The following is a 13,292-nucleotide window of genomic DNA, read 5'->3' as shown; positions in this document are numbered from 1 at the left end:
GGCAGATGCTCCAACCAGCAGGTTAACTTGCTGCTGGGGTCCGGCCAATTGGGACTGAGTGAGACAGGCTGGATAAGCCCTGGAGCCCTCCCATGGTCCCTTCCCGGCTGGGCAACCTCCTGTGTCCTTCCCCGGCCCCAATCATGCTGGCAAATCGCAACCCATGCCTGTCCTGGCCCTCTCAAGTCTCGGCAACTTGAGGGATGTAGGAGAGCCAGTTTCAGCCTCTTTTCAAATACAGACCAAGGACACCACTGGTGCACGAATTCATGCACCAGGCCTCTAGTACTACACATAACACACAATACAATATTTATTAATTTATAAGAGAGTAGTTATTAAAGTTTCACCATTGTCTAAAATGAAGACATTTAGGTAGACTTTGTAGTAGCTCTCAGTAAAGAATATTTATTCTGAAATCCATACAGTTAAATTCAACCATAGCGATAAGGCATTCTCTTAAATTATCCTGTATGTTTGACTCAGCCCCAAAGATGGAGAGATTATTTATGGCTACTCAGCCCTGGAGTGGCAGAAAAGAAGCTGGGAGGTGGGTACAGATGGAATTTAAATCTGGAACATTGTAAGACTGAAGATTAGAAAGAGTTATTTTAAGGGCATGGCGTATGGTGTCCACATGGAAATCGCATTGGCGATTTTGTTAAGGACTGCTTTCTTGCATCCTGACTACAGAGTAAAGCACACAATTGGATCAAAGAGATCAAAGAAATATCCTAAACGTTCTCTTTCTTTCAGCCAACCTCACTACTGACCAGGCATGCTCATTTATTTATAAGGCAGTTTATCAGAGAACAAAGGGGAAAAACTGACTGGTTTTTGTTGTGACTTAAACTATTGGACTAAAAGTCAACTATAAAGCAACAGCTCATACTGATGTCTTTTAAGTCACTTTTAAGTGGTAAGAATAAACTTGCTTTTCAAAGACTTCAAATGTAAACAGACAGAAAAAAATAAATGAATGTGACCCCTTTTTTCAGATTAGGGTTTTCCCTCCTTTAAGAATGATTTTTTTCAACAGTCTCTTGCTTGGAAACAGTCAGGCTGAACACTATTGCAGAATTTCTTCTTGGTCTTGATGAGGACAGGTGGCAAATAGATGAAGGATGAGTTCCTGTGGCCACAACTCTTCTTTTTCCAGTATCTCAGATATGTAACTCCAGGTACATTCATCCACAGATAGAAATGCTGTTCAAAGAAAGGACAAATTCTCAAAACTTGGCAACACATGTGAACATATATTTTGTTCAGCTCAAGGCCTGGTACAAGCTAACTTCTTAGTGTCAAAAAATAAAATGGTACAAGACAAGTATTGAGGATCACATCACATATATATATTTTAAAGCATCAAGTTTTCAGAAACTTGCCAAGAAGAAACAAATATCATACACACAGAAAAATAAATCTTGCCAAAAATTTTAACCAAGTTAAAAGATCTGCAGACCCATAGAATCTTTTTCCAATAGCACTATATATAACCTGAGTTGCCAACTCAAAAGCTAAACTCATCTGATGGGTAATTTTCTAATATGTAACTTAAGAGTATTTTAAAAAGAAACACAAAGTAGATATGAACATTACTTTGCATGTTTGTCAAAGCTCAGATTTAGAATTTGTATTAAAATCATACATGAAAGCCCTCGCTGGTTTGGCTCAGTGGATAGAGCATCGGCCTATGAACTGAAGGATCCCAGGTTTGATTCCAGTCAAGGGCACATGCCCTGGTTGCAGGCTTGATCCCCAGTGGGGGGAGTGCAGGAGGCAGCTGATTAGCGATTCTCTTCATTGATGTTTTTATCTTTCTCTCATTCTCCCTTTCTCTTTGAAATCAATAAAGATATATTTTTAAAAATCATACATGAAGGCTAAATAAAAAATTGTAAATCACTCTTGTTCTCCATAGAACAAAAATATTAAAACAGTGCTAGTGTAGTAAAAACAGTTATGGAGAAAAACATTCTGGAAATTTCAAGTGGGATCCAAACTACTAACCTGTCTTATTAAAGGGTTTCTTCATGCAAAGATATTACATGAAGAAGTTTTTTGTGAGGGACCCAATTACCTAGATATGTTTTGACAGCCTGAACAGCTTGTCAGAACAACAAAATCATTGCTAAAGCTCTAGAGAGCTTAGCAATTCCCACATAATTGCCAAGATTCATCTAAATTTTAGAGATGGTAACAGCATACTTATAATTCAGAACTTAGTTTTGTGATTTCAGTTAAGACTGAACAAATTTCTTTTCAAAATTGATTTTGAACTTGAGAAAAGTGTGCATTTTGGCAGCCCATGTGTTAGAGAATATGTTTTGAGGACCATGGAGCAATTTCCAAGACTGGAGAGCAGACCTTCTTGAGATGCTATGCATCAGCATTGTCTTAGCCGACCTGACCCAGTAGGTCCCAGGTGGACAGGATATTGGCCACAAAGAGCCAAAGCATTATGAATACTTATCAAGACAAAAACACAAACACATAATACTATACATACTAACTGAGGCAAGAGAAAAGACAGAAAAGATGGGAATAAACAAGAAATGTGAAAAAGTTTCCATTTTACAACTAGTTCCAGAAATTTAAAAGAAGTTTCCAAAAAGTCTACAGAGAAGCTGTGGTGACTGAGGAAATGCTGGGAGTTGGAAGCTGTAACTAGCCATTTATTTACACAAATGGAACCTCTGGCTGTCCTTTCATATTCTGAAGATCCAGCCAGAATCAGGAATCTTTATGAAAATCATATGTTAGAGAAACATAAAATAAATAGGTTGACTTTGTAATATCCTAATATATAAAAAGCCAGGGGCCATCATGACCTAAATGACTGGACAACAACCGAACACCAGGCTACCGGCGGGAGGGAGCTCCCTCCCAGCCCCAGCCTGGGTGTGGTGGTGGCTGGAGAAAGCTCTGGGCCCTGGCTTGGGCATGGCGGAAATCTGGGTCTCATGCGATCAGGGGGCATTGCCGGCCTTCAAACCAGACCCTGACAGGAGGGAGGAGGGAGCCCCATTCCTTGAAGAATCAGCCATTGGACAGCTTGCTGTCAGCAGCCTGCCAACCAGGAATCCCATTCCCCTGTACCTTGGAACCTGATCTGACACTGGCCTCCCATTTAAATTAATTCAAAGACAGTTTCCCATGATGCCAGCATTTGCGATGACTAGACAGAGTAGGAATATTTCTACTTGAACCTGTTTTCACACAAGGTCAGTTATATGTTGCTTTCTCTCGAGTTCAAAGAGCGTGTGATGTTAAAGTTAAAGTTGTAAATACTTCCTCACAAGGGAATTAGTCAAGCACTCTGAAAGTGTTTTCACTCTTAATGTGGTATACTGGGAGATATTATAATAAGTTTAATCACTTTATCAGTCATTGTTTGTATCAGTGTTGTTTTTACATCATGTTTTTGTTGTTTTTATATCATGTCTTTGTTGTTGTTATATCATGTTGTGATTGTTTATTTATTAATAAATGTACATATTATTTTCAAGTACATTTTACTAATTTTCTTTCATCTCTGACACTTCTATTATAGAGAAAGGGCAAATAGCAATATTAAAATATTTCCTCTAATTAATTCCCTTTTAATGTGCATGAATTTCGTGCACTGGGCCACTAGTCCTATATAATAAAAGCCTAATATGCAAATCGACTGGATGGCAGAATGACTGGTGGAATGACCGGTCACTATGACACACACTGACCACCAGGGGGAAGATGCTCAACGCAGGAGCTGCCCCCAGCCACAGGCCCCAGGCCAGCCAATTGCCCCATTGGTCACCTGCAGAGGAAGGCAACTGGTGGCAGTGGTGGGGGAGCGGGGCCAGCCGGCAAGAGGGTGGCAGTGGGCTGGTGCCACCCCCTGATTGCCCTGATCACGGGAGGTGACCAGTGCCAGCAGTGGGGCAATTGGGGGGTGGGGCCAGTGGGCAAGCAGGTGGCGCAGCCCCCTGACCGCCCTGCTGGTCACCTCCCACAGAGGGAGGCCACTGGTGGTGGGGTACAGGGACAGAGAGCAGGCGGCCCCAGGCAGGCCAAGGCAGGTGCCAGCGGGGGCCTCCTGATCACCCTGCCGGTCACCCCACAGATCGGCCCTGATCACCAGCCAGGTCTAGGGACCCTCCCCATTCATGAATTTCATGCACTAGGCCTCCAGTTTGTTTATAAAAACAGCAGTGCTATTTATCATGTGACCTGCAGTGAGTTAAATTTGCTGCTCTAATAGGGCCTATTGGAAACATTCTAAAAACTTAACTGGGGTAAGATATAGAAACTCCTTGAAATGTTAAAAAATGTCCAGGCTGCAATAGTGTCTGAATTATCTATCTATCACTGCTTAACAAAATACCCCAAAACTTAATGACTTCAATATATAAGCATAAATGAACTTTATTAACTCAGCAATTTAGGCTGGGCTCAGTGAGTCAGCAATTTAGGCTGGGCTCAGCTGGGCAGTTTTTCTGTCACTTTTGCCAAGTCACTTTAATGGGCTCAATTGAGGCAGGATGGTCTATGATGCCTCGTGGACATACCTGGAAGTGGGTACTGCCTGTCAGCTGGGCCGCATGTCTCTGAGCTGTATATTCAGGTTGCTTCACAGTGCCAGGGGCCAGAGCAAACACTGTAAGGCCTCTTGAGGTCTAGGTTCAAAATCACACCATTCAGCCACATTTTATGGGCCAAAGCAAATAACGAAGCCAGTTCTAGATTCAAGGAGTAGGAAGCAGAACCTACCTCTCCATGGGAGGAGAAAGTCACATTGCAAACGGGCATCTTTACAAACAACCTTCCATGGTATCTTTAATGCATTTTTTTTAGTCAACCTAGAGTGCTGGCTCCCAACAATGAAAACTGGCATTTAAAGAAAAGGTGCTGAACCTTAGTAACTTTGGAAAATAATATTTTGACAGGAAACTGTAAGAGTAAAGACAATAGGAAAGATACATAAACACTGTACTTATATGGATAAGTTACTTCCTGGGGGGGGGGGGTATAGGCTAAGGATTCCTACACTACTGTCTATGCATGCTGAGACTAAGTAAGTGAAGGCATAGGGTGCCAGGGAGCCAAGTTTTTTGCTGTTGGAGAAAGAAGGAGGCTCAGACAAACAAGGAGGGAGGGAGCACTAAAATTAACCTTGTGGTCCTGGATTAGATTTGGAGACATCAGTATGAAATAATGTTTGGTTTAATATAGATATAGATGGATAAATACACAAATATCTATATATGTGTGTATACATACATATATTTCCTAGCTGTGTCCACTGAGGGGCATAGAAGCAATGACACTCCGATACCAAGGGGCCACATCTTGCTTTCTATATCATTCTCCAATTAAGGAATAAGTGCTCTTTGGAGAAATGGTTGGTTGTAAAGCTGGGGCAGGAGGTAATATACAAAATGAATCTGGAGCATTTTGTAGTGCCAGAAAGCAAGGAAATGCTGAAAAAATAATGTGAGCATGTCAGGAGACAGGACCTAAGTGAAAGAGCTCCCAATGGCCAAAGCTGGAGCAATTCAAGCAATATATAACTGGGTTATAACATATAATATAAAATAACTATCCACAAGTTGGTACTGATATAAATGATTGAATAAATAAATGGTGGAGAAGAGACAAACCTCCTGAACAAAAGAATTCCTATATAGTTTATATAGGTATTCTTCCTCGGAAGGACGAAGATGAACTCCCCACCCCTTAAGTATGGGCTCTGCTTAGGGACCTGCACAGTGGACAGCCTGACAACCACCAATCAGATGGGTGATTACAGTTAACATCATCAGTGAGAAGTCATACGGGTAACAGGAATCCTTGATACAATGATGAGAGTGGCATTTCACTAGCTTCCTTCCAAAATTCCATAGCCCTAGTTTAACTATGAAAAAAAACATCAGAGAGTCCCATTCAAAATTGTGCAGGTCTTTAAAATGCAGAAAAATTTTGGAAGTTGTCATAGACTAGAGGGCTCAGGAGACAAGAGACTAAATGTGATATGCTATTCTGGAAGAGAAAGAGGACACCAGGGCAAAACTAGTGGAATCTAAATCAAGTTTGGAATCTAGTTAATAATGTACCAATGCTGGATCCTTGGTTGTGACAAATTTGCCTTGCAATAAAAGATGTTAGCAATAGGAGAAACTGGGTGAAAATTTATTGGGAACTCTCTGTATTATCTTTGCCACTTTTCTGTAACTCTAAAAGCTTCTTTAAAATGTCCAAAATATATAAAGAACTCATACAATTTAAGACCAGGAAGACAAACAATCCAATTATGGGCCAAGCACCTGAATAGACACTTCTCCAAAGAGGACATACAGATGGCCAATAGATATATGAAAAAATGCTCATGGTCACTAATCATCAGAGAAATGCAAATTAAAACAACAATGAGGTATCAGCTGATACTTGTTAGAATGGTTACTATGAAAAAATCAACAAACAAGTCCTGGTGAAGCTCTGGAGAAAAGGGAACCCTAGTACACTGCTGTTGGGAATGAGGACTGGTGCACCCACTGTGGAAAATATTATGGAGTTTCCTCAAACAATTAAAAATGGAACTGCCTTTTGACCCAGCAATCTCCCTCTAGAAATATAGCCTAAGAATCCCAAAACACCAATCAGAAAGAAAATATGCACCCCTATGTGCTGGAAATCTAAAGCAAATAGCAGTTAGCATAAAAATGCAAAAAGAAACATTGGAAGGCCAATGGACTTTGATATTCAGCAGGGCTGAAAATCAGCATAAAACTGCCCTGCTGTGGGCTCAATGGCTCAAGGAAATTTCCTGACCTGGTAATCTTTACATTGTTTACCAAATTTTACCTTTGATCTCACTGTATGCATTGCTAAAGGGCAAATGTGTATTCAAGTAAATAAAAAGTGGCCCAGGCCAGAAGTCAGTGTGCCTCATCAGGAAAGAGGTCTCTACCTGGCCCTCCAATGCCTTTTAAATTCATATTTCTTATATAGTATTTTCATTTGTGCATCGGCCCCTCCTTCAGATCCTGAACCTAGCCATGCAGGTTGCAGCACCTTTGTTCATAGTAGCATTATTTACAACACTCAAGATCTGAAAACAGCCCAAGTGCCCATCAGCAAATGAGGAGGATAAAAAGGCAGTGATACATCTACACACTGGAATTATATTCAGCTATAAAAAAGAAGGCACTTATATCAAATTGAAGAGCACAGCAAAAGAAATAGACAACAAAACAAACAGACAGCCAAACAGATGGAAGATGATATTTGGAAACAGTAGCTCTGACAAAGGTTTAATTTCCAAAATACATAAAGAACTCGTAAAACTCACCACCAAATAAACAATCCAATCAAAAAGTGGGCAGAGGACCTGAAAATACACCTCTCCCAAGAAGACATACAAACAGCCAATAGATATATGAAAAGACTAGTGGCCCAGTGCACGTATTCATGCACATTGAAAGGAAATTAATTAGAAGAAATATTTAAATATTGCTATTTGCCCTTTCTCTACAATAGAAATGTCAGAGATGAAAGAAAATTAGTAAAATGTACATGAAAAAATATATAAATTGATTAATAAATAAACAATAACAACAAATATCTTCCATGAAATTTTTACTGTCAGAATCCTCGTTTATCATTAATTTTTTTAAAATATGTCAGGTATTCTGGAAAATTTATATCATTTGGGCTGCAACATCAAGTAAATTTTCTATTAGATGGTTTTTCATCAGAGAAATTTAGTGATAGGCAAAATTGACATGTAACAGTCATTCCACCACAACTATTTTCAATAATTGCATCCTCATTTACTTTATTTTTGCTGTGAAGGCAGTTCTTACCAGTATTGGCAGTACTTGTTGATGACAGTTTTTCAGACATATTCTGTCAATGACGCCGCTTTATTTAGGCTGCAGAGGTACATTGTGTCAATAGTTGGTCTTCAGACATATTCTGTTGACAACGCCGACTTCTTTCAGCTGCAGAGATACAATTGGGGCCAGCCGGCTGGGGAGGAACCACAGGAGATTGGCTTGCCTAGAAGGGACTGCAGGAGGGCTTCAGGGCATGTCCAGCACTGTGTCACCCTGGCAGCCCCAGCTCGCACCCCCAGCCTTGCAACCCCGCAGCCCTGCCTGGCACCCTGCCTTGGCCTGGCATCGCCCGCTCACCTGCTCCACCATCCCACTGCAATCCAGCTCTTATCAGGGGCCATTGGGGCCGGCAGCACCTCCACTGCCACCTGCTGCCAGCTCCATGTCACTGATGCCTGCCATGTTCTGCACCAACCCCTGGTGGGCAGCGCACATCATAGCGAGCGATTGAACTCCCAGTCTCTTGGTTGAACTCCTGAGGGGACAATTTGCATATTAGCCTTTTATATATATATATGTTCAACCTCACTGGCAATTAGGGAAATGGAAATTAAAACTACAATGAGATACCACCTTACACCAGTTAGGGTGGCCATTATCAACAAGACAAGCAACAACATGTGTTGGACAGGTTGTGGAAAAAAGGGAACCCTCATTCACTGCTGGTGGGAATGTAGACTGGTACAACCACTATGCAAAACAGCCTGGCAATTCCTCAAAAAATTAAAAATAGAGCTACCATCTTACCCAACAACCCTACTCCTGGGTGTATACCTAAAAAACAAAATCATTTATATGCAAGGATATATGCACCCCTATGTTCATTGCAGCATTATTCACAGTGGCCAAGACATTTAAACAGTCAAAGTACCCTGCAATAGAGAACTGGAAAAAGAAGTTGTGGTAAATATACACAATGGAGTACTACATGGCCATAAGAAAGGATGAAATAGCATCATTTACAACAACATGGATGGGCCTTGAGATTATGCGAAGTGAAATAAGTCAGACAGAAAAAGCTAAGAACTATATGATTTCACTCATATGTGGAATATAGAACTGAAAGTTATGAACACAAACATCAGTGTGGTGGTTGCCAGAGGGAGGGGGTTGGGGGCAGAGGGTGTCCTAATATGAGGAAACAGGAGAAGATTTGAATTTGGGTGGTGGGTATATGGTGCTATATACAGATTTTGTAATTTAGCAATACACACATGAAACCTATATGTTCATGTTGACTAATGTCACCCCAATAAAATTTAATTTAAAAAAAAAGAAAGAACTTTTACCTTTTGCAACTGCATGGATGGACCTGGAGAGTATTATGCTAAATGAAATAAGCCAGTCAGAGAAAGACAAATACCATTTGACCTCACTAATATGTGGAATCTAATATATCTATCTATATATATATATATATATATATATATATATATATATATATATTTAAAAGGCTAATATGCAAACTGTCCCCTTGGGATTTCAAACAAGAGATCAAAGTTTGACCGGAAGTTCGACCACTTGCTATGACGTGTGCTGACCACCAGGGGGGTGGTGCTGAATGAAGGAAGGCCCAAGCTGACAGCTGGCAGCCGGCAGACAGGGAAAGGAGGCCCCAGCCACAGCCAGAAGGAAGGCCCTGACTGGCAGCCAGAAGGCCCTGATTGGCCCTGATAGCCAACCAAGCCTAGGGACCCTACCTGCCCATGAATTTTTGCACTGGGCCTCTAGTGAACAACATAAAATGGAACCGGGCCCTAGCTGGTTTGGCTCAATGGATAGAGTGTCAGCCCATGGACTGAAGGATATGGGTTCAATTTGGCCAAGGGCACATGTCTGGGATACAGGCTTGATCCCCGGCCCTGGTTGGGGTGAGTGCAGGAGGCAACCAATTGATGTGTCTCTCTGTCTTCTCCCCATCCCTTTCACTCTCTCTTAAAAAATCAGTAGAAATAAACAAACAAAACAAAACAAAAATATCAGTGGAAAAATATCCTTGGGGGAGGATTAACAACAACAAACAATGGAACCAGAAGCATGTATATACTAGAGGCCTGGTGTACAAAAATTTGTGCACTCGGGGGGTGGGGGGAGGGGGGTGCCCCAGCCCGGCCTGTGCCTTCTCGCAGTCTGGGACCCCTCGGGAGATAACGACCTGCTGGCTTAGGCCTGCTCCCGGGTGGCAGAGGGCAGGCCCAATCCCTAAGTGCAGCCCCTGGTCAGGCTCAGAGCAGGGCCGATTGGGGAGTTGGGGCACCACCCCGTCATGCACAGGGCAGGGCGGATTGGGAGGTTTCGATTCCACCCTCAGTCACGCTCAGGGTAGGGCCGATTGGGGGGTTGGGGCACTGCCCCCTGTCACACTCAAGGCAGGGTCGATGGGGAGGTTGCGGTGCCATCCCCTGTCACGCACAGAGCAGGGCCAATCAGGGGGTTGGGGCGCTGTCCCCTGTCACTCACAGAGCAGGACCCATCAGGGGGTTGGGGCGCTGCCCCCTGTCACTCACAGAGCAGGGCCCATCAGGGGGGTTGGGGCTCCGTACCCTGTTACACACAGAGCAGGGCCCATCAGGGGGTTGAGGAACTCCCCCCTGTCATTCACAGAGTAGGGCCGATAGGGGAGTTGGGGCACCGCCCCCTGTCACACACAGAGCAGGGCGGATGGGGGGTTGGGGCACTGCACCCTGTCACACACAGAGCAAGGCCCGTGGAGGGGAGTTGGGGCGCCATCCTCTATCACCCACAGAGCAGGGCCGATCAGGGGGATGGGGCGCCACCACTGTCACACTCAGGGCAGGGCCGATGGAGAGGTTATGGCTCTACCCTGTCACACACAGAGCAGGGCCCGTGGGGGTGGGGGGGGGGGTTGGGGAACCGCACCCTGTCACCCACAGAGCAGGGCCGATCAGGGGGTTGGTGCGCCGCACCCTGTCACACATAGAGCCACAGGGCGATCAGGGGATTGGGGAGCTCCCCCTTATCAGGCACAGAGCAGGACTGATCAGGGGGTTGGGGCGCCTTCCCCTGTCACACACAGAGCAGGCCCGATCAGGGGGTTGGGGCGCTACTCCTTTCATGCTGATCCTGATGCCGGGAGGCATATTACCCTTTTACTATATAGAATAGAGGCCTGGTGCATGGGTGGGGGCCAGCTGGTTTGCCCTGAAGGGTGTCCTGGATCAGGGTGGGGGTCCCCACTGGGGTGCCTGGCCAGTCTGGGTGAGGGGCTGAGGCTGTTTTCCGGGTGGTGAGTGACTGAAGCTCCCAACCGCTCCTTGTTTTCTTCTCTTTTTTTTTTAATTCTGGGCCAGCTTTAGCTCTGAGGCCTCACTGCTGAAAACATCGATACAATGTTTCGGTCCGGCTGGGTTTCAGTCCGGCTGGTTTCTGGGGTTTTGTTTATCTTCTTATTTGCAACATAGTACATAGTTGCTTAGACTTGCAGCTGAGAGGCCGGCAAGTGAGGTGGGGAACGTTGGAGTCTGCAGCAAGCAAGCCTCATGTTCACTTCAGTGCATGGCTGCCGGCCGCCATCTTGGCTGACAGTTAATTTGCATATACTCACTGATTAGCCAATGAAAAGGGTAGCGGTCGTACACTAATTACCATGTTTCTCTTTTATTAGTGTAGATGAGACAGACTGGCTGGTACCTGAGGGGAGTGTGGTGGGGGTGACTGGATAAAGATGAAGTGGTTAGCTAAAGAACATACAGTGTGCCCCCCCAAAAAATGTATATACACTTTAACAGCTGATAGCTCAATTTTGAAAATGAAATGTATTTTAATAAACACTGCCATTATAGCTATTCAAAGTGTGTGTATACATTTTGGGGGAACATCCTAAATATGCGTACCTCATGGACATGGGCAGTAGTTTGGTAAAGGCCAAGGGAGAGGAAAATGGGGGTGAGAAAAGGTGGGCAAAGGTGGGCAAAAGGGGGATACCTGCAATGGTGTCAACATTAAAAAATGTTTAATTTTTAAAAATACCTGGCAAGCAACTCTTACAGAATTCTTCTAGTCCCCTCTCTCTGGTTTAAATCTTATTTCCATCTGTTTTCCCAACTTTCCATTCTACAACTTTGGAGTTTCTTAATCTGCCTAGCCCTTTGGATTTAAACTATAACAGATCTGAGACCGTCTGTAGTGTCAGTTGCAAGCCCAAGGGCAAAAGACCCCATGATATGGCTCTTTAATGACCCATTGATCTTCAAGTGAATTATATAAATATATTTATATGCACATATACCCACATATTTAAATGCATATATACATATATACATACACATACATTTGAAATGCACAAACACACAGATATATATGCATATAAACATGTATATAATCATATTGCAGAGATGCAAAATGAAAATAAATATGCCAAAAGTACACATCCTCTGCATAATCTATTATGATTTTCTGAAAGAAGAACAGTGTTACACACTGTTCAGAAACCTACTTTCTTTGCGAAATTTTATATAATAAAGAGGTAATATGCAAATTAACCCTCACACCCTCACATGATGGCTGCCTATGACCAGGCCAGCAGGAGGGTTAGTGAGGGACAACCAAATGACTGAACAGCAGGCTGCATGGGGCGACCAGGCAGCAGGGGGGGCAGTTGGGGGCTACCAGGCCGGTAGGGGGGGGGCAGTTAGGGGCGACCAGGCAGGCAGGCAGTTGAGCGAGTAGGAGCCAGCGGTCCAGGATTGTGAGAGGGATGTCCGACTGCCAGTTTAGGCCTGATCCCTGGGAATTTCATGCACTGGGCCTCTTGTGTATTTATAAAGCTTAATCTTCAAAGCCCCACATATGCATAGACTCCCTTCAAAGTATATTTTCTTTTATTAAAGACAGTCTCTAAATTGTGTAAACTTCAGGCCCCACAAAACCTGGATTCACCTGCTTCCACGTGAGTTAATAGATATTTGTATTAGCATTTTAAGTGCCAGAAGATATTACAGCATTTCACTGCGTAAATGCACCATCATTACTTAAGTTGATGCCTTAAAGAGATGTTGAGGTTTTCTAATTCTTTGGAGTATCACCCCGTATTTGAGTGTGGGTGTTGAGTTAGCATTCCCCTAAAATGCTTTCTCTGAGCCCTGGAAACTGAGGCTCAATCCAGGCTCCTAGCTAGTACTCTCTTTGTTGCCTCTGGCCTCTCATGGACTTGAAGGGAGAACTGGGAGTAAATCTGAGACAACAGAAAATCAGGGCAGGTCTCGAGGAGGAAATGAGCAAGAGGAAGCTGTGTTTTGTAGAATGTTATTATTATAATCATTTTACCCCAAAATTGGTGTGGCATAGTGCTCCGTGCAAATGTAACTCTCAGAGTAACTGGAAAAGAGAACCTGTAACAGATCTGAGATCCCTCTGTAGTGGCAATTGAAAGCCCAAGGGCAAAAGACCCCTTGA

The 13,292-nt window shown here is 43.5% G+C and overlaps 1 long non-coding RNA gene across 1 annotated transcript; it reads right to left on the bottom strand.

Moving 5' to 3' along the window:
• Positions 1-385: 385 nt before the first annotated feature.
• Positions 386-8,272, bottom strand: LOC111825324. The gene is made up of 3 exons (XR_002828498.1): positions 8,175-8,272; positions 7,845-8,010; positions 386-1,206 (listed from the first exon to the last, which is right to left on the bottom strand). It is a non-coding gene; the product is annotated as an uncharacterized LOC111825324 (long non-coding RNA).
• Positions 8,273-13,292: the final 5,020 nt, after the last annotated feature.

This window comes from Myotis lucifugus, unplaced genomic scaffold, assembly GCF_000147115.1.
Source record: "Myotis lucifugus unplaced genomic scaffold, Myoluc2.0 scaffold_21, whole genome shotgun sequence".
NCBI lineage: Eukaryota > Metazoa > Chordata > Mammalia > Chiroptera > Vespertilionidae > Myotis > Myotis lucifugus.
The sequence above is the reverse complement of the archived record's forward strand: the minus strand, read 5'-3'. Positions and strand labels throughout refer to the sequence as shown.